Source organism: Hypomesus nipponensis, chromosome 23, assembly GCF_054491055.1.
Source record: "Hypomesus nipponensis isolate SF chromosome 23, ASM5449105v1, whole genome shotgun sequence".
Lineage (NCBI taxonomy): Eukaryota > Metazoa > Chordata > Actinopteri > Osmeriformes > Osmeridae > Hypomesus > Hypomesus nipponensis.
The window spans coordinates 14,962,891-14,986,160 of record NC_140383.1 but is presented as its reverse complement, the minus strand read 5'-3'; the positions used below and the strand labels follow the sequence as shown (position 1 = coordinate 14,986,160).

The following is a 23,270-nucleotide window of genomic DNA, read 5'->3' as shown; positions in this document are numbered from 1 at the left end:
TTTTCCATCTCCTCCTCGTCCTGGTCTTCCTCCAGCAGTTCCTGGTTCAGTAGGTCCTCCTCCTGTGTGGTAATCAACAGTCAGCTGCCTCCTCCTCTTGCAGGGATAGTCTTCCTTCACCTCTACAACAGAAAAAAAAAATTAGTAGCCTGCAGTGTGTTCTTCCCAAATCCGATAAACCATAACGTTGAACTGTGGACAGCCCTTTCACACCTTCCTTGCGAATAGTAAGATACAAACATCCTAAAATCACGTCTGTATGATGGATGGGTATAGCTATCTGCAAAAATATAGAAGGATGTTTCATGACATGAGAAAATCAACAAGCTAAACTTATCCAACTGCAGTAGCACACCAGTTTCCAGGCAGTTCTGAACCTACCTATCCCAACCTCAGGCAAATGTACGGAAGCAACAACATTGGCCCAAAAAGTTATTGATCTTTAGCTAAAATATGACATAGTATTGCTAGTAACTATTTACTTCACACACACAAAAAAGTTGATATAAGAAGAGATTTGCTGCTTGCCTGTCAACAAGCACCGATTGGGTGAAGTCGAAAAACTAACTAGCAGCATAGTTACTCCTCCGCGTAACTATCAAGGTTTTACTATATTCCACAATCGGCTAAATTGCCCAAAAAGTTATAAATATTTAGCTTAAAGTGTACATGGTGGTCCTAGCTAATGTTTGTTATCCAGGTTTCCCAAAATTAGCTAAATCGTTCTTCTTTTTGCTCACGTCACTCCAGTCCTAGTTCTACAAATAAATGCTTCGTAACTAAAACATTTGACTTTTAATTTGAACAATGTTGACAATATTGATAACACATGTAAAGAAACTTGTCTTACCTCGTATGATCGACTCAGTTTTCAAAATGAAGCAGTAAATCCAACTCTTGCGGTGATCTTACACCATACCATAGATATCCTTTATATGTCTGTGCGGTCAGAAATAGGACTCTACCAGCAGTTTCAAAAACGTGTTTGTTTTGTTGCCACGGTGATGGTGCAGCTAGGATTGCTAACAAGCTGGGCAGACAGAATAATATACATTTACCTAGCATCCACACCTCAAACAAGTTAACCTAGACGCAAAACTATAAGTCGTATAAAAAAAATGAGGATATTTTCCGAGACCCAAGACTCTGCCGAAACCAGAGATGTCCTTTATATGTCTGTGCGGTCAGAAATACGACTCTACTGGCAGTTTAGAAATCGTCTTCCTTGTGCTTTTTCTGAGAAATGTGTCCCTAGATTTTACATTGGTCTCAAACGTGTTTGTTTGGTTGCCACGGTGATGGTGCAGCTATGATTGCTAACAAGCTTGGCAGAGAGAATAATATACATTTACCTAGCATCCACACCTCAAACAAGTGAACCTAGACGCAAAACTATAAGTCCGATAAAAAAAATGAGGATATTTTCCGAGACCCAAGACTCTGCCGAAACCAGAGATGTCCTTTATATGTCTTTGCGGAAAGAAATACGACTCTACTGGCAGTTTAGAAATCGTCGTCCTTGTGCTTTGTCTGAGAAATGTGTCACTAGATTTGCATTGGGCTCTATGGGGCGAGAGTTGGACTTTGTCTCGCTTTCGTGGGGCTCTGAAAAAATGTGTAAGTTTGTTGGATTCCACAGACAACTGTCTACGACCAACACATAATTAGCTATCTATTGATCCAAAAATGAAGCATGAAGAGTGAAAATTGTGGCAATGCTGGCAAACTAGAAATACTTTTTGAAACTGATTTCGAAGCTCCCCTCCACTCTAAGCGTTTCAGTCAGCACTCTAGACTCTCACATAGACACCCATGTAAATCTCAGAAACGGTTTGAAAAACTAATGAAACATAATCAGTGATATTAAAAAAAGTTGAAAAGATATCAAAAGGCTGAATTACAGAAACAATAGTTTAGTGTTTTCTCATCATTTTAAAGTTTAAATGGTGGCTGTAGCTGAAAGATTGAGGAAGAAGAACGTTGAAGAAGTTTAAGAGGATTGAGAGGATTTGAGAAAAAAAAACCATGTTAAAAATATGATGAATATTGATATTTTCCATGAAATCCAAAATGGCGGCCGCGTCAATTCGGTTATTATGAAAAGTTATCAATGGCCAGGCTTGATACCTCACAAGACATCAAGAGACAAAAAATTACTTTATTAAGGTAAACACTTCAACAGTTATTAGCCAAAACACGTTTATGCTTCCGGCCACGCCCCCTTTTAGTCACATGACACCATTTTTGGAGAACATCCTTAGAATAAAGTTCCGAGTAGGCGTACCAACTTTGGTGTCACTGCTTCAAAGAACTGCTGAGATATGGCTTCACTTCCTGTTTGGCGGCTTTTCTGCAGAATTTGATTGGCTGTACCGGACAAACGGTTTTGAAAATCAAATATCCTTCGATAACTTTTGTGAGGCTTGGTCTGAAGATCATATCTGGTAATTTTGAAGAAGATTTGACAAAATTTGTAGGAGGAGTAGGCTTTTAAAGGTTTTTGATAAAACCGGAAATAGCGGAAAATCTATATAACCGGAAATTGACGCCATGGTGTGCATTGCACTCGGCTTGATCCAGGGAATCCAATGGTACCTCATTTTTGAAAATGGGACATACGGTTCAAAAGTTGCGTGTGTAAACACAACTCCAACTTTGACCCGTTGGTGGCGCTAGAGTGCCAAAGTATGGGACATGAAACTTTGTGACTTGGACCAGGGGACTGTCCCTAATGAGTGTGCCAAATTTCACAACTTTCGACCAAGCGCTTCTAGGGCCTGCCATAGACACCCAGTCTTAAGAATAATAATAATAATAATACTACCAATTACAATAGGTGCCTCGCAGCTTCACTGCTTGGCCCCTAATAAATATAGCTGCAAGCAGCAATGGAGGGGCCAAGCAGTCCAGAGCAGGACAAGGCCTCCATAGCACTTGCGCAACAATTAAGTCACAATTCCTGTTGCACTCATGCAACACACCAAGTTTGGTTGAAATATATGTTTGCGTTCAAGAGTACTGAGAGTTCAAAGTTATTTTTCTGGTATAACACTGCAGGCCTCCTCTGCTCCTCGTGGGAACGATGGAACCCAAGTTTGGTGACAATCGCACAAATGGTTGCTGAGATAGGCTCTTGCGTCTCGTTTGGCGGCTTCCCCGCTGCCTGAGTGTATGACACTTACATAATTGTGTGGGCAATATAGAATAGCAGACAGATATAAATGTATTGTTTAAAAGTTATGACCATTCTAGTGATAAATGAGAAAACAGGCTAAAGCATTTAGAATGTCAAGATTCATTTCACATGACCACTTCTCAAATACCTTTGCATACAATAAATTGCACCTGAAAATAACGGACACCACCACTGAAATATGCATTTTATGTGTTCAATAAAACACACACTTTATTTGTTTTGAACATTAAACTGTGAGGGGAATGATATCTCAGCAAAACATACAACAGCAAACTTTCTAACTATCTACTGTAAATCATTTTTTTTATAAATAACTGCGAAGCAGAATATATATTTAAATGCATAAACTCAACTGCAATCCCTGTTGAGAGAAGAGAGGGAGAAGACAGGGAGATAAAAAGGCAGGGGGAAGACAACACCAATAAACACATCCTTTTTCATCTACGCCTTGTCGCGATACTGGTCACACTCAGATGACTGCCAAAACTGAAAACAGTTCCTATTGCAAAGCAAGCAAAGTCGTTTGCCATTACATTTCGGCGCGCAAGAAACTACATTTGTTTTATTTTCAGTCCTATTTTTACGATCATAGCCATAGCATAGCCAGGCAGTGGTTCTCAAATCTGTCCTCAAATACCACCTGTTCTGCATGTTTTAGATGTTTCCCTGCTCCAACACACCTGATTCAAATGCATGTTTGTTACCAGGCTTCTACAGAGCTAGATAACGACCCATTTATTTCAATCAGGTGTGTTGGAGCAGGAAAACATCTCATATGCAGGACAGGTGGTACCTGAGGACCGATTTGAGAACCACTGTGTTACAGGATTTTTTTCCATTCTAGGGAATATGGGTTGTGTGAAGTGACGACAAAGGAGGGACTACAGGTTTTAGCATAATAATCTGATTATTATGAGTATTAGTCTTATGGGAAACAGAAACAAATAATATACATTGATACATACCCAGATGATGTTCCTGGCTGGGTATCAGGTTCAATCTCATTTTTCCATCTCCTACTCGTCCTGGTCTTCCTCCAGCAGTTCCTGGTTCAGGAGGTCCTCCTCCTGTGTGGTAATCAACAGTCAGCTGCCTCCTCCTCTTGCAGGGATAGTCTTCCTTCACCTCTACAACAGAAAAAAAATCAAATTAGTAGCCTGCAGTGTGTTCTTCCCAAATCCGATAAACCATAACGTTGAACTGTGGACAGCCCTTTCACACCTTCCTTGCGAATAGTAAGATACAAACATCCTAAAATCACGTCTGTATGATGGATGGGTATAGCTATCTGCAAAAATATAGAAGGATGTTTCATGACATGAGAAAATTAACAAGCTAAACTTATCCAACTGCAGTAGCAAACCAGTTTCCAGGCAGTTCTGAACCTACCTATCCCAACCTCAGGCAAATGTACGGAAGCAACAACATTGGCCCAAAAAGTTATTGATCTTTAGCTAAAATATGACATAGTATTGCTAGTAACTATTTACTTCACACACACACACAAAAAGTTGATATAAGAAGAGATTTGCTGCTTGCCTGTCAACAAGCACCGATTGGGTGAAGTCGAAAAACTAACTAGCAGCGTAGTTACTCCTCCGCGTAACTATCAAGGTTTTACTATATTCCACAATCGGCTAAATTGCCCAAAAAGTTATAAATATTTAGCTTAAAGTGTACATGGTGGTCCTAGCTAATGTTTATTATCCAGGTTTCCCAAAATTAGCTAAATCGTTCTTCTTTTTGCTCACGTCACTCCAGTCCTAGTTCTACAAATAAATGCTTCGTAACTAAAACATTTGACTTTTAATTTGAACAATGTTGACAATATTGATAACACATGTAAAGAAACTTGTCTTACCTCGTATGATCGACTCAGTTTTCAAAATGAAGCAGTAAATCCAACTCTTGCGGTGATCTTATACCATACCATAGATATCCTTTATATGTCTGTACGGTCAGAAATAGGACTCTACCAGCAGTTTCAAAAACGTGTTTGTTTGGTTGCCACGGTGATTGTGCAGCTAGGATTGCTAACAAGCTGGGCAGACAGAATAATATACATTTACCTAGCATCCACACCTCAAACAAGTTAACCTAGACGCAAAACTATAAGTCCAATCAAAAAAATTAGGATATTTTCCGAGACCCAAGACTCTGCCGAAACCAGAGATGTCCTTTATATGTCTGTGCGGTCAGAAATACGACTCTACTGGCAGTTTAGAAATCGTCTTCCTTGTGCTTTTTCTGAGAAATGTGTCCCTAGATTTTACATTGGTCTCAAACGTGTTTGTTTGGTTGCCACGGTGATGGTGCAGCTATGATTGCTAACAAGCTTGGCAGAGAGAATAATATACATTTACCTAGCATCCACACCTCAAACAAGTGAACCTAGACGCAAAACTATAAGTCCGATAAAAAAAATGAGGATATTTTCCGAGACCCAAGACTCTGCCGAAACCAGAGATGTCCTTTATATGTCTGTGCGGAAAGAAATACGACTCTACTGGCAGTTTAGAAATCGTCGTCCTTGTGCTTTGTCTGAGAAATGTGTCACTAGATTTGCATTGGGCTCTATGGGGCGAGAGTTGGACTTTGTCTCGCTTTTGTGGGGCTCTGAAAAAATGTGTAAGTCTGTTGGATTCCACAGACAACTGTCTACGACCAACACATAATTAGCTATCTATTGATCCAAAAATGAAGCATGAAGAGTGAAAATTGTGGCAATGCTGGCAAACTAGAAATACTTTTTGAAACTGATTTCGAAGCTCCCCTCCACTCTAAGCGTTTCAGTCAGCAGTCTAGACTCTCACATAGACACCCATGTAAATCTCAGAAACGGTTTGAAAAACTAATGAAACATAATCAGTGATATTAAAAAAAGTTGAAAATATATCAAAAGGCTGAATTACAGAAAAAATTGTTTAGGGTTTTGTCAACATTTTAAAGTTTAAATGGTGGCTGTAGCTGAAAGATTGAGGAAGAAGAACGTTGAAGAAGTTTAAGAGGATTGAGAGGATTTGAGAAAAAAAAACCATGTTAAAAATATGATGAATATTGATATTTTCCATGAAATCCAAAATGGCGGCCGCGTCAATTCGGTTATTATGAAAAGTTATCAATGGCCAGGCTTGATATCTCACAAGACATCAAGAGACAAAAAATTACTTTATTAAGGTAAACACTTCAACAGTTATTAGCCAAAACACGTTTATGCTTCCGGCCACGCCCCCTTTTAGTCACATGACACCATTTTTGGAGAACATCCTTAGAATAAAGTTCCGAGTAGGCGTACCAACTTTGGTGTCACTGCTTCAAAGAACTTCTGAGATATGGCTTCACTTCCTGTTTGGCGGCTTTTCTGCAGAATTTGATTGGCTATACCGGACAAACGGTTTTGAAAATCAAATATCCTTCGATAACTTTTGTGAAGCTTGGTCTGAAGATCATATCTGGTAATTTTGAAGAAGATTTGACAAAATTGGTAGGAGGAGTAGGCTTTTAAAGGTTTTTGATAAAACCGGAAATAGCGGAAAATCTATATAACCGGAAATTGACGCCATGGTGTGCATTGCACTCGGCTTGATCCAGGGAATCCAATGGTACCTCATTTTTGAAAATGGGACATACGGTTCAAAAGTTGCGTGTGTAAACACAACTCCAACTTTGACCCGTTGGTGGCGCTAGAGTGCCAAAGTATGGGACATGAAACTTTGTGACTTGGACCAGGGGACTGTCCCTAATGAGTGTGCCAAATTTCACAACTTTCGACCAAGCGCTTCTAGGGCCTGCCATAGACACCCAGTCTTAAGAATAATAATAATAATAATACTACCAATTACAATAGGTGCCTCGCAGCTTCGCTGCTTGGCCCCTAATAATAATAATACTACCAATTACAATAGGTGCCTCGCAGCTTCGCTGCTTGGCCCCTAATTATAATAAAACTAAGCAGCTTCGCTGCTTGGCCCCTAATAATAATAAAACTAACAATAACAATAGGTGCCTCGCAGCTTCGCTGCTTGGCCCCTAATAAAACCACCAATAACAATAAAACCACCAATAACAATAGGTTTCCTCCTTACGGAGGAATCCTAATAATACCACCAATAACAATAGGGTTCCCTCCTACCGGAGGAACCCTAACAATAGGTTTCCTCCTGACGGAGGAATCCTTATAACAATAGGTTTCCTCCTACCAGAGGAACCCTAAATATAGCTGCAAGCAGCAATGAAGGGGCCAAGCAGCATTTGATATGGAAATTCAGTCGCTAAAGAAGCAAAGCAAAACTTTTAATAAAAAACCTTCTCTTTTTAAAAATTGCATTATACTTTTCGGCAACGCAGTGGGGCTACCCCGAATCTTTCGATTACCCTCACAGCGTTGCGCAAAAGACGTATACCGACTTTTGTAACGATGAGCCGATGTGTTTGGTAAATATGTCATTTTGAGACAAAATGCGCTGGCTAGATGTAGCAGCGTTATATCTACAAAGCACAATAAATCCGCTTTTTCTTGACTATAAATCCCCTGACAATGAAATGTTATCATTACCATTATGATTATACTGCTAGACAGGTACTTTGGCATACCTTGCTAATCAGATAATCCAGTGTCACGACATGCTTGACGACCGTGGCTGGATTCGATCCTACCACCTTGCATTTCAAAGGAGCCCGACCGCGCGGCAGGCTGCTATGAATATTCTTAACTTCCTTAACTTTTCCCATTCATTCTCTATGGCTATCCTTAACCATGTCGAATACTACCATTTGTGGCCATTATGGGGGGTTTAGGGGGCGCTGTTTTGCGGTTTTCTAAAGGCCGTTATATGCTACTCCGTACTATACGATTACGGACAAATGGGAAGGGCCTACGCATAGTTGGAACGCCCTGAAACGCCCTCTCCGTCGTCTGCGGGGCCGAGGGAGACCTTTCCCGTGCACCGTTTAAATTCCTGTCGTGCCGTGCTGTACGCGACGGATACCCCTTGGCCGTGATTGGTCCGCTACGACATCATTTCCAAACTACATCATTTCCGACTTCGACAGGAAGCCGTTTTCTCTAAGGTCGTCTTTTTGAAAGACGTCTGTGATGAGAACTTCTTGGAGAGAAATTTTATTGTGAGCTAGTTTATGCTCTACTCTAGCGAATTCAGAAACGTGAGTTTGTTGTCTGTGCACTGACTGCCACAGTTTAGTGACCTAGAGTAGTACATTGTAGTTTTGACTGTAGCCTACATACAGTTTGTATGGATCTTTTTGTTTCCAATTATATCAGTCTTTTTGTTTATCATTTTTCACAGTGGATTATACACTTGGTGGAGAAATTAATTCACAAAACCAGAGCCTTGTCTATATCGCAGGGGTGTCAAACCCATTTTCACCGAGGGCCACATCAGCATGGTTGCCGTCAAAGGGCCAGTTGTAACTACGATGTAACGTCAGTAACGATGTAAAAACATGGTGTTTTTGTTGTAGCTTTTTTTGAACATAGGGCATATTATGCTGCAATTTAAGTCCGCCTTTTAATTCTTGGACAATCTGCTTTTTTTCTTGGAGGATACATTTGCAAATTTTTCTCAGTGTTTGGTGACAAAATGCAAGCGCGCATAGCGCAAGAGCAAAACTTGTTTTGCCCTTCATCTGAACGCAGAATAGCTTTTTGAGCTTTATGTAAAATAAACAATGCCGTTTTCCAATAGCCTAGGTAAAACCTTGTCTAATGAAGGTGATGTCTTCATCATTGCTGGCTCTAAATTGTCGATAAGGGAAGCAGAAACATGCTAGCTTGGCTGAGTACTCTAACCAAGTTCGAGAGCGATACCAACTTGGGTTGAATGCCCGAGGACCTTGGCTGAAAATGCACATGGGGTACGTTCGCAGATATGGAGGACCAAACCTGCCATATTTACAAATGAATGAATGAATAAATAAATGTCCACATCCATGCATTTAGACAGAAATAAACGAATATATATATTAATTAATGCACATTTGTCAATCAATAGTTACATATATTTTACATTTATTTATTTATTTATTTTGTATTCATTTATGTATTGATTTATTGATTGATTGATTTATTCATTCATTTATATATTCATTTATTTATTCATTTATTCATTCATTCATTCGTTCATTCATTCATTCATTGTTCCCAATATGATAATGAGAGGAGGCCAGTAGGCGTGGAAACTGATGTTCAGACATTGCAATCAATCCAGAGCCATAGATTCAATCTAGCTAACGCCTGGGACACACTGGCTGCGAAGCGCCCAAGGCAACTTGTTGCTCCAACAATAACCGTCGCAACGGCATCCCATTCCCAATATAACGTGGCAACGTTTGGCTTTTGTTGCCGTAGTCTTTGTAAAATATGTGCTATGGGGCATACAACTCCATTTAGGACTAAGCTACTTTTCATCTTCGATGATTAACTTTGTGTCGTCAATCTTCACAAATTTCTCTTCTGCTTGATTGGGGGCTATATGCCAGATTGTCTATCTCGCTCTTACACACAGGACAAATATGTTGGTTTGACAATCAACAATCAGGATTTTTTATTTTAAAATGTTTACGTTTTTATCGGGGTAAACACATGGTTGGCCGGTCAGCGTAGTGAAGTTGGGTGTTAAGTGATAGCCCACAACTAACGTATTAAAATCTTTATAACATGTTTGTTTATCCAAATATCATATATGGTGAATTAAATCTTTGTTTTCAACAAGGTCGGCCAGCCTGTCCATGTAGGCTATGTTGTCCATGACAGCAAGGATGGATGTAAGGCTACATAATCGAATACAAAGCGTGGAAAACGATTAGCCAATGGTGTGTCAAATACCGCCTACCTATTTTGATTGACACATCTCATTAACATATTGAGAAGAAGAAATACAGGAATGAATGAATGAATAAATGAATGAATAAATGAATGAATAAATGAATGAATAAATAAATGAATAGATAAATGAATACACAAATAAATACATAAATACATGTAAATTATAAGGTAATATTGATTGACAATTGTGCATTAATTAGTACATGTATTCATTTATTTATGTCTAAATGCATGGATGTGGACATTTATTTATTCATTCATTCATTCATTTTTAAATATGGCAGGTTTGGTCCTCCATACGCAGAACCGGCTGCATTGGAGTGCTGTCATTCAAACCATGCTCGCCTTCACCCAGTTAAACTTTGCGTTTAACACTGATGTGCATACACTGCTTTCTAGAGGCGGGATGTCGTCACTTTGCCGTAACACAATTGAAATGCATGGTGAGAGATGTCGTTTATGGTCAATGCACGCTCTAAAGCAGCGTAGACTTATTTCAATAGCCCATTAATCTTCCGTGGGCCACATAAAATGACGCGGCGGGCCTTGAGTTTGTCTTTAATATAATATTATGTGACTGCACCTGCTGCACTCATCGTCTGACTAGTGACAGCTAAGAGTGTCACACATGTGATGAGAGGTGGGAGATAAACAACGACGATTTCTAACTTACAAAGACGCAACAAAGCAACGTGTTTTCGACAAAAAAACGCTTCTCCACCTACTGTTCTGGCGGTGAATTGTTTTCAGCACCCCCAGCCTTCGGAGAACCATAAAGGCAACAGAAATGCTAATTAATCCGTCCTATCCGGCAGCCCGCCCATCCGTAACGGAGTCGGAGTACCATACAAGCACCTTTATCCGTCCTATCCGGCGCCCCGCCCATCCGTAACGGAGTCGGAGTACCATACTGGCACCTTAACAGTATGAATGAATTTAACTGTATGTACTAGTACAGTAGCCACTAATACAATATTACGTTGGTACTACTATAACTTCCCAAAGTTACGTTAGTTACTAACAATATACCGACAATGGTTTGCCAGCATGTTATGTAAAATTAACAGTGAATCATGAATAAAAGTCATGTTATAAGAGAGCTGTTACCAGCTAAGACACATTCCAAGACAAAGGACATTGAGGGGGATGGGTGGGGGATGGGGGAGTTGAGATGAGGCACACTCACCATGTAAGCACACTCACCGAATAGATACAGATCTAGGGGCAGTGTTGTTTGAAAATACTCTGACTACCACCCCCTCTTGAAATGTAATCTGCTGTAATTATTGAATGTGTTATTTCTTTTAAATACAGATGTCCAAGCAAGTTTTTAGTTTTTATCCCGGGAGAGTGGTGGTGGTCTTTCGGGAGGGGTCACATGGCTACCTTCTCCAAGATGCAGGGATGCAAGATGAGGAAGCCAAGCGTTGGAAGGACCCCTCTGTCTCTCTGAAGGACAAGTCAGCACCCATAAAGAAGGAACAGATGAGGGCAAGGGTAGTCCGTGACAGAGGGGGGGATGTGTCTGACCAAACTGAGGTGTTGGGGGAGTATACTTTACAGTTTGGAAAGTTTAAGGGGAAATTGTTCAGATGGATCCTTGAGAATGGTGTGGGGTACACTCTGTACCTCATTAAACAATTTGAAAAGGAGCAAACAGCTGGCGTGCCTTTGGATGGGCCCAGCAAAGACAGCCTGCGGTCCTTTGTTGGGTATGCCAATTCCTTCAAGGAAAGTGCTGGAGTACGAGGCCAGGAGGACGGTGGCTGTCAGCTGAGTGGAGGAGGACCGACAGGTTGGCTTTGGCCGCATGCCAACAAGGACCTGGGGTGACATCTGGGAGTGTCGGGCAGATGGCTTTGCAGCATTTGTCCCGGACCACCACTCCAGGGACTAGCATGGACAAACTGAAGCTGTACCTAACCAAGAAGACCCAGGACGAATCCATGTCCTCTCCTCTGCTCGCCTCCAGCCAAGCCATGGGTAGGTCATCAGTATTAATTAAATATACTAAGTCATTTAATGCTAGTGATCATGGTTAACATTCATTTGAAGCATGTAACAGATAGGATATAAATGTAACTATTGTACAGTGAAAGGAATACATTCTGTTTCTTTCCTGTTTGCACCACAGTCATGGATGAAGATGAAGACCTGGAGCAAGCCATGCTGAACATCTCCCCCTCCAAGATGGAAGATCAAACAGGGCTGTAAGTGAATGTTCTTTTGTGGGCCTAGTTGTGTGTGACTGAGGACACATTTAAAGCAATATGCTTTTGAACTGCTACTTGACAGCATGTTGTACATCTCTTCATCTCTGCTTTGTCACTAGCTGCTGCCCTGTCTTCAGTGCATCTTCGTCTCCCAGGAATAAGAGACCAGCAGGCCGAGGTCTCTTTGCATATCAGTTTTTGGGACCAAGACATGACTCTTGGTAAATGTTCATGCCACGTTCCTGGCCTTATTCCATGTTCATGCCACGTTCCTGGCCTTGTTCAATGTTTATGGTGTTCTGCTGTTCAAAACTCTGATCATGAATTTACATCCTCTCCATCATTGATGGTAAGTGTTATTTGTCTTATACTCTGCATGATGACTGCATGAATGTGCATGCCACTGTTTGCATTGTTTGCTTAACAGGTTTTTGAACAAAATGATTTATTTAAAATCAAAGCTGTTTGATTGTTGCTGACAGATCCAGTTGAGAGACGTTCTTACATGCAAACAAAGCACACATGCAATTTGCCTCTGTCAGTCTGAAATATAACTTTTACACAGTGACTAACTTTTTGTCTTGTCTTTCAGGATGTAAGAAGCCATCTGCTGCTCAGTCTAAACCGTCTGGTGACAGACTGGACCCCAGCACTGCTCAAGGTAAAATGATCATGTTCCTAGGACTACATCTGAATCTCTTGCAATTTAAAAACATACTACAAAGAATATGTTGTGTTTTGCGTGAGCTACAATGTTAGATGTTGAGAATAACATTGTGTTTTCTGTAATAGAAAAGAGTAAACCAGCAGCCACACTCTCCAGACCAGACCAGGGTGATGGACTCACCTCTTTGTTGCCAGGTTAATATTTATGTCCACATGCACCTAACTAGATACAAGATTTAATCAAACATACTAGACTACTAGGACAGACTTACAACAAACAGCTTTGGAACATAGTGATTTTACTCTATTTTGTGATGGTTCAGCAATGCACCCAGATGATAGAACTATTCTTTTGGGATATTCCATAGTGGATAATTTAGGGAACTGTATCAAAGCACATAGATTACCTGTGTCTTCTGCTCAAGCTGCCAAATTAGTAGCGTTGACCAGAGCTTGTATATACGCCAAAGATAAATCAGTTACCCTATATACAGACTCCAAATATGCATTTTCAGTGGTACATGATTTCAGTAAGATTTGGGAAAATTTAGGTTTTGTAACCACTGCATGTAGGCCTATACAACATGCGGATTTAGTAAGAGGATTATTGGATGCTATAATGTTACCAACTAACATTGCTATAATAAAATGTGCAGGTCATTCAAAGGCAGATTCTGAAATTGCCAAAGGTAATAACTTAGCCGACAAGCATGCACAGCTCTCTGACTATTAGCTAACATGCTAGTTTTTCTAACGACTGAAAAAAAGAAGAAAAACCCTTTATTTCAGAATTGTCTTCCAAAATACCCAAGGTTGCTCAACTTATAATTTTGGCAATTCGCAATTGCTACATGTTAGTCTGTAACATGAAGGCAAAACTGATTCAACCATTAAAACCATATATCCTCTGAAAGCTTATACCCTCAGGATGTTATCTAATGAGACAAGAGAGATTTCCTTCTCTCCATATTAGTATGCTGCCCATGCATAATAAATTTGGTATTGGTAAATGGAGTATATGGCTGATACTTTTTTGGGCTGTGCCATTTAGGGAAACTGATTCAACCACCTAAACCATTTATTTTCTGAAAGCTTACATCCTAAGGATGTGATCTGTGGAAAAGACTAGAGGTTTGAACACACATTTGACCATTTCTGAACTGTCCAGTCATGCTTTAGGGAGATGCTAATTTTGTATGTAGCCTACATCATTATTAGGCTTCTAAACCTATACCAATTTACCAATCTACGTTAACCCTTGTGTTCTCTTCGGGTCATTCTGACCCATCAGTCATTGTGACCCACCCAGTGGCGGTTCTAGACTAATTTTACTGGGGGGGGCCAGGGGGGGCAGTGTTTAATCAGAGGGTCACATTAAAAACGGAAACAAATGATATTTAAACATTAAATACTTAAATTAGCTTTACATTAAAATCATACAAAATGTTCTGGCTCTCCCTCTTCCAGCTCCTCAACTCTCTCAATACCTTGATATGTTTCTCTAACTTCTTTGTTTACTTCGGCAAAAAAGGCTGCAATGTCCCTTCCTCGGTTTATGATGACTACTGGAAGAAGAAAAACGTGTTAAAAAAAACAACTTTTTTTTTTCTTTTCAGTCAGCTCAGGGGGGCCACAGGGTGGGCCAGGGACATTTTTACAAGGGCACTGGCCCCTGTAGGCCCCCATGTACAAAACGCCCCTGTTACCAATGACAAGCTCTTGTTGTCTAGACATTGCACTTGCTCTGCATATGCCTCACTGTTCTTTGCCTCGTCTTCCGCAAGAGCTTCTTCGTCGTCCTCATGTATCTCCTGGTCTTCCAAGATAACTTCTCTGAGCCGACATAACTCCATGTGCGCGAGGAACCTTGTCTCCCAGAGCTCATAACTTTTCTCTTCACCGTCGAATAAAAGTCTGAACCACCTTTGGCCTGCATGGCTGGGCCCATAATCTGTTGCGTTAGACATTCTGCAGCAGTCTATCGTTTCACAGTCACCAGTGTGGTTAGCTATCTACTAGTATTAAATATTCACGGGAGAAAAGAGTACAGACTACCATCTCTCTTTGGTCTAGGAACTCACACACTGACCGTTTATTTTGTGCATGCTCTCAACAACATCCTTGATCACGCAGGTACACGTTCCAACTAGAGAGCATACAATTTCTGGGGAAATTGTGAGGGTGTGCTTGTGGCTGCCCCCGCTTTCCATACACTCCTGGTGTTTACATATTTCAAAAAGCATTTAAGTGTATGACTACAGTTCTGACCATTGTGTTCCCTTGATAATAAGTTTGTAAAAATGACATGCATCACTCAGATGGAGGAGAGGTGATACTGGTTGGTTGGAAGAGAAGGAGGCCAAATGTAGCTCATGAAGATGCAGCGCTAGATAACTTATTAAATTGTAATCAGATATAAACAACTTGTTGGTTGCCCTATTATGTCCTATTATCCTCCTATCATCGCCCTATTATGTAATTTGAACGCCCTGAACGGCATCATTTGAGTAATGAGGGCAAGCGTAGGCTTATTGATTACTTAAAAAACGTTAAGTTTCATTATGCATCATAGAGGAGCCTAGTTAGAGAAGGATTTAGCAGTTTAATATTAGAAGCCTATTTTATTAATAATTTTCAGAGTAACCTCAAACCTTTCTTTTGTTTCTTTGACCTTACATTTTCTTTGAGGGCTTAGTGGTCTCGGTTTAACATCATTATTTATAGCAACATAATTACCGGACACTGTTAGCTCGCAATGTAGACAAAGAATGCCCCTGCAACAAAGTTGTAACTTGGTAACAAGTAGCCAGCTAGAAACCGAGCAGAAGTTTGTAGCCATATAAAGGCCTATAAATATAGGCTACTTGATTTGGCTGCAAGATTCGCTGATTTTGAGTGTCCAAGATATGATGGATTCTGATCTGGATCAACAGTCTAGCCATGTAGCTAAGGCTTGTCCGGGAAGAGTACTTTTTTTTTTAACGGCAAGTCTGGAAGATCAATTTAGGCTAGTGCTACTTGCCCCGATGCACTGGACAAGTTATTAAAACTCAAACAAAATCAAATGCAATGTTAGGCCTACTTCACGTTATGTGCCACTCGTTACGTCTATCGATTTTATTTGAGCGAATTCTGCATCAGTAAAACCACCAACCCAAGATCTCTACAGACCAGCTAATTTCCTGCTCAACACTTCAACGGGGGCTTATTACTTGAAAGATGAATTAGGCTATTTACGGTCGTCTCAGTTACACCATGAGGGGTGGGAAATACTGTGATTTGCTTAAGAAGGCAAATGGCTAGTAAAACATAACATTTCATAATAATTTCAATAAATCAAGCAGCGCAGCAAGACCCAGTAAAATGTATATCCTACAGCTAAGCAAGGCTGAAGCAGGCTGACATTAATTATTTTCATGAACAGACAAAGTTTTGACATTGACAAAGTTTAGGCTGTGGCAATGAAGTTCAGGTTAGTAGTCAGATACTTTCACCTATTGAAAAACTTTTGAGTAAGGGGAAAGCCAAACATGTTCCGTCGCCGTTTGACTTTCTAAACATCTCTAAAGAGATGTTTTTGTTAGCTACTCATTAGTGTCTCGGGTAGGCTACAGCGTTGCAGTGAGCCGCCACACTGATTTGAAACCACAGGTAATGGTCATTTCACCAACAAATCGTTTATTAATGTCAAAATAAATCCTACAACAAAAACGTATTTGTGAGGAATGTTTATTTTAACGATTGAAAACAGATGCATCATGACCACTGTAGTATGTGTTGCCCAAGCAACAGAGGCTAATGTCATGATGCTAATGCTTCAGTGAAATAGTAGACTACCGTTTCCGAAAGTAGATGTGGGCCTACTTACTTAATAATATCAGCTAATATTGTACATTACATTTCACAATTATGTTTCACACCACAAAGTAAAATGATTAAATATCACCCTGGCCTCTTTGCTTGTGGCGTTTCTGCAGCTGCCTTGCAGATTAGTATCCCCCAAGTTAACAGATGGGAAACTAATGTTCTGCTAGAGATAGTCACGCGAGTTTTCGTGACGTTGGTGACGTTAGTGGCGTCAGTGACTGTGGCTAGCAAGTTAGCCACCGTTAGCTTCACTTTTTGCCACAAAAACGTAATTTCTACTTAAACCGTGCAATGGAACATAAATCCCAATACAACCAACGCAATCGCTACCGAGACGAACCTTTTGACATCGCCGTTGTCTATGTAGTCCAAATATTGAGGCATCCTTAGGGGGGCGAAAAGAAACAATAAATAATAAATAATATATATGTGAGATAACAATGGTTTGTGCTCACCGAAGGCAAGCACACCCCAATTATGACGTCACTGCATAGACACTTTAACATGGCTTTGCTATATTATCAAATATGCTCAACAGGTTTTCAATGGGACAGACAGTAGCATCAGTGGCGAAAATCTGCTATCAACTTTGGGGGGACAATTATCTTTTCTCAAGGTCAATTTCTGAGGGGGACACCAACATGTTTTTTGGGGGGGTATGTAACATTGGTTGGGTTGAAAATGGCCCGGGTGCTCTTCTATGCCCCCTGATAGATCTTCTGAAATGTTCCCAGGAAAAAACACTAGCTTTTCTCCTTTTATGGTATGCTCGTTAATATTTAGATAAGCTGCACACTGATTGGTTGGTTTTCAACGAGTGAAGCTGGGGAGCAAAAACGCAACACAGCCAAAAGCAGCACTCACTGAAACACCGAAGGTGGAGACTTGAAATAAAAACACGCAAATAAATCTACACAACACTGTTGTCAACAGATTGACTACATATCATTTGAAATGATAACATTACTTGTTTCCACTTCTGTTGTTGAAGCAAACTGGATTGACTTGGGTGGGTAGAACGTTAGGCTTAGCAACCAAACCATATTGTGATTCAACTCGGCTTCAGTTAGCTAGCTCTAGATATCTTGCTGAAAAATAACCTGACAAAGATCTGGACAAACATGGTTTGTGGGTTATTTATTTGTGGGTTATTTATTTGAATGAAACACAGTCAGGAACATGAAACAACATTAGCCCCTGTTAGATGATATTCTGTCGGAGGATGGGCTAAGGAACGCACCACAATGAAAAAGAGTTGACTTTGTTTATTAGCTATCAAGCTCGGATCATACCATCAGTCCACAACAGAGTAATAGGCATGAGTGAGAAACATGTCTCTCAGGTAGACATTATATACATGAGCTGGACCATACAAATATGGTAACCACCAAAACATGTCCTTAAACGGTACACATTCCACAACTTAATGCACAGGGAGAACAACACACAGGTGGTTTGTTCATCACTCATCGTTTGTACTATTTTCTGCATGTTGCTCTTTCCAAAGGTGAAATTAGCACATTCTCTATCTATATATGTGTATTGTCCAAGACCTGCTGCGTGACCTCTTGACCACAGCAAGTGACTCAAGCTTCTCTGTACACAGAAAATCTGCATATCAGCCCCATTGCCAATAAACTAGGCTAAATTATCACATATTCTACCTATGCTCTTGCGTTAGCAAGCGAAACTAGTTTACATGCCTACTACAGTCTAGGTGTTACTAGTAACAGTTACTAGCAATGCTAACTTATCCTGTATCTTGCACCTGTCTTTCTCCAGTTCTTTCAAATAGATTATCTAGACAGGTGTTAGCAATAAGCCAGACTGCTGTTCGTTTTCTGGCTATTTTTTTGGAAGCTTCCCTTCGAATGCCGACTACAGCTAGTCTAGCTAGAGTCATTTGATGTGTGTAGAAACATATTTAGCATTCTACCTATGCTATATAAAGGACACGTTAGCATTGCTAATATCTGTTAGCACAACATCATACTGTCCTTACAGCATACGGTCGGAACAGCACCTCTTTCCAGGTTCAGCTTCCTAGCAAATCCTGCTAGGAAAAAAAAAATGTCCAGGGTTGTCAAAACTGTCTTGGGTGAAATGTTCAGAGCAAATGAATGATTGAGTGTCGAACTTCGCCGGGATCTTCTCATAGACAACAGCAGCCATGCCTGTCGAATGTTTGGCTCCTTGGGAAGACTGTGAGTGTTTCCTGTACAGCCTGGAACACAGCATTTACGACCGTGGTCCATTTTCAATATCCTTGTTATAATTCAAAACGTTCTTCTTTGTAATTCCTTATAAGTAGCCTACACAGAGCAGCGCGCAGTTAAACTAGTATTGGAGATAGACGCTACCTCGGGCTGGTCTGGATGTAAATTTTGGGGCGTGACAAAGATACAGACCAGAGCCAAAAAGAGCGGTCCCCCGTCCTACGTCACACCGGTGGCTTTGTTGAAAAGCTAGCGTTTTACAGCCAAATGTTTTCTTTTTGAGATTTGCATAGGAAAGAGGTGTCAATGGACTTTGATATTCACTGTATGTTCATTTTACCCACCGAACTGTCGTTATTCAACTATGACAAGGTAAAATCAGTTTTGCAATCAATCGCCCCTTTAATACTCCTGGATAATTTATAGTTAGTAACTGAAGGGTTGTCTCAACTTGTTCAAATTTAGTTATAGTAGTGTTTCTTATCAGTCAAGTATGAATGCAGGTGTACAGTATTTACAACCAGCAATACCAAGAAAGGCCAGTATGTACTGTACACTGTATGGGTGCAGTTTATGTAATTACAATGGGCATGGTGCAGTCTCATCTAAAATAATCTCAATTGAACCATCATAAAGTCTGGGAAAATCGCAAAATCATTTCTCTTGAAGTGTCAACACTTTGTTGGCAAGAGTATGCAGTTCTATAAATTGTAGGTGTGGCTGATATGGTTCTGTGCCACCACTGAGGTGACTAGACAGTGCTGTGCCACTGTCTCCTATACTGGTGCTGCTGGCAAAAAGGTTGACCCCCGGTCCTGCCATGGCTGTGACACAATCATCTGAAGTCTCTCCCTGGCTCTTTCCCTTTCACCACCCTCACTGACTCACAGTCTGTCTCCTAGAAAAGACATAAGGTGTTTGCCATCCTCCTTACTACCAGTACCCAATACTACACAATTAATCACAACAACAATACCATTGCCTCAAACTAATCTTGGTTCAATCACCAGTTTAAGTAGAGCGTGGGGGTATCCATGGCATTGTCCAATTATGTGCCTATTTTACATTTATGCATTTAGCAGACACTTTATCCAAAGCGACTTCCAAGAGAGAACTTTACAAAAGAGCATAGGTCACTGATCATAACAATGAGGTAGTCCCAAACATTGCAAGCAGCCAAAACATGAAGCATACATTGTGAAAAACCAAACAAGTGCCAACGGGAAGACCCAGAAGAGCATGCAGTTATACAAGTTACAAATTAAAACAACATGAACCCCAAAAAGTGCAAGACTGTACCTGTAGAGGAACAATCAACAGTAAAATATTTCACAGCGAGTACTAGAGTTCAAGAGTTAACTTCGTTATAACTAACCTACAAGAGCAACAAGTCAGGTCCAATCAAGCATTCCTAAGTGCCGTTGTACTCCCGGAACAAGTGCGTCTTGAGCCTTTTCTTGAAGGTGGGGAGACAGTCAGTGTCCTTGATGGAGGTGGGGAGCTAGTTCCACCATTGGGATGGATGCAGGAGAAGAGCTTGTGTTGGGACCAGGCGGTCTTGAGCGGTGGGACCACCAGGCGGTTGTCTGAAGAAGACTGTAGGTGACTGGTGGGGGTGTAAGGCTGCAGGAGAGACTTGATGTAGTCGGGTGCAGTCCCGTTCACTGCTCGGAAGGTCAGTACCAGGGTCTTGAATCTGATACGGGCGTTAATGGGAAGCCAGTGGAGAGAGATGAGGAGCCGGGAAACATGGGAGCGTCTGTGTAGATTGTAGACCAGGCGGGCCGTTGCGTTCTGAATCCTCTGAAGCGAGCGGGTTGCACATGCTGGGAGACCAGTGAGCAGCGAGTTGCAGTAGTTCAACTTGGAGAGGACCAGTGCTTGGACTAGCAGCTGGGTGGAGTGGTTAAACAGGTATCTCCTGATCTTCCGGATGTTGTAGAGGGTGAATCTACACGACCGGGAGACTGTAGCAATGTGGGCCGTGAGGGAGAGCTCGTCATCCATGTTAACCCCCAGGGATGCAAACAGCGCCTTTTTCGGCGCCTCCCGCTTTTTTCACGTCAGTTTGGGTGACTTGCGTGAATCGTGCAGATCCGAATAATTTTTTTCAAGGGGGGGGGTGGCTGATTATAATTGCACCAACGGTAATTCTGGATTGCCTCCACCAAACAAATAAATAGGAAATAAGCAAATCAGCAGTAGCCTATGCGCGCAAGCGTGAACTACTAGTGTTTTTTCTTGCTGCGTATCTTTTACTGTCTGCGGTGGGTACTCAATAAACGGACTCTGGTCCAGATCCGGACTGCAATACCTAGACGCAATTCATTGGTGCATGAGTTTGTGCTATAGCCTATATTTTTTTCCTACTAGATGTGCTTTATATCTTCCGTGTCCAATCTAAAGCTCCAATCGGGAGTTGTAATAACTGTAATCACCAGGACAACTCACTCACTTCACGTTGGCCGCAACCTCTGTGAGTAACGCAAGTTATGTGTGTCAGTGATGTGTCGTTCGTGAACGATTCGTTCATTTTGAACAAATCCTTCCAAGGACTCGGGAGTAACGAGTCCTCTCAAAGAGTGATTTGTTCATTTTCTCATGGCCGCGCATCGGGACTGTTGCATAGGCTTGTCCAAGTAAACAGAAATGATTTGTTCCTTTCCCGACTCGGTCTTTCTACGAGTCTTTGGATCATTTTTCACTTGAATTGCATAGGCTCTGTACTGGTAGCTAGAGGAAACGAACGATTAGTTCATTTCCCAACTCGGTCTTTCTACGAGTCTTTGGATAATTTTTCACGTGACCTGCACAGGCTCTGTAGCTAGAAGAAACAAACGATTTGTTCATTTCCCAACTCGGTCTTTCTACGAGTGTTTGGATAATTTTTCACGTGACCTGCATAGGCTCTGTAGTTAGAGGAAACGAACAATTTGTTCATTTCCCAACTCGGTCTTTCTACGAGTCTTTGGATCCTTTTTTCACTGGACCCAAATTTTATTTTTTAGTAGAGGAAACAGTTTCCTCATTCCCTTTCGCGTGGCCGCTGTTTTAGTAGGACGTGAATGATATTCGCTCAAGTCATCATACTGACTGGTTTTGTTATTTTCACTTTACATTTACACTTACAGTTTAGTGCAGTGTAATTGTTTTCCGTGATGCTAGTGTGATATTAAATGACCAAATCATACAAACTGTCATGATACATTATTTTAATGCAGGAATTTCTTTTGAAATAGTATCTACTGGTGCACATGTCATGTACTTACCTACATGAGAATATAATACGTGTCTGCAGTGGACACGTATCATACCGTGTATCATACGTATACTTTTGCCGTATCATAGGTACCCCCACCCCACCGGAGGAAGAAATCTTGTGCCGCCCCCTACCCCGTCGGCCGCCCCCCGACAACCCACGGAACGAGCACCGCTACCACCTGGCGGCGACAAACGAAGGAAAATGCTGCACTGCACCGTCTCAGCAAGCAGGTGGTGCCTGCAGCTGTTTGAAGGGGGCGCCAATATGCCAATTTACCACAAACTGCAATGATAGATAAGAGCCAGAGAAAAAGAGAGTTGTGACACGCTTTGATCTCGCCAACACTTGATCACGTGGTTATTGTAGCTCGCTGTAGTTCCAAAAACCCCACTACTGTCAACCGGTTTGAATGGTTTTCAATGAAGCTGGCTAACGGAAATCGCTTTCTCAGGCAAATGACGAATGAAACAGGCTTGGTTAAAGCAATCCTATATTCTGGCTATCTTCAGCTGACTCGTATCTACAAAAGGCAGTCCTCCCTGACGTGTTTGGTGTAGAATGGAGTGAAATACAACATTGTGAAAACTCACTGCCAGTGAAACACAGGGAAAAAGCTAGAGCTTTTTATCACGTGGTTCCGGTAGCTCGCTCTAGTAAAAAAACTCCACTGCTGTCAGCCTGTTTGAATGGTTTTCAGCTGGACAGACAGCAGCACCATCTCGATTCACGGATATACTTTCGGTATATCAACACAAAAATCCCCCCTATTTTGACGATCTGAAACGCAAGTATCAAAACGCAAAGCGCAAGTAACTTTGTGGGCGTGACTTCAGCTTGGTTGTTATTTTGCCGGCGGGATAAATGACTTTACGCCTGGCGCAAATCTAAAAAGGGTTGGTCTGAAGTAGCTACATTACTTATGGGTGTGGTTTGGGCGTAACGTGCAATAAACCAATCAGAGCATCATCTCACATTCCCTTTAAGAGCAGCGCTTGTTCCATGGCGA

The 23,270-nt window shown here is 41.2% G+C and overlaps 1 pseudogene; it reads left to right on the top strand.

The window, feature by feature from the left end:
• Positions 1-22,562, top strand: part of LOC146234362 (uncharacterized) — a 46,049-nt pseudogene extending 23,487 nt beyond the window's left edge.
• Positions 22,563-23,270: the final 708 nt, after the last annotated feature.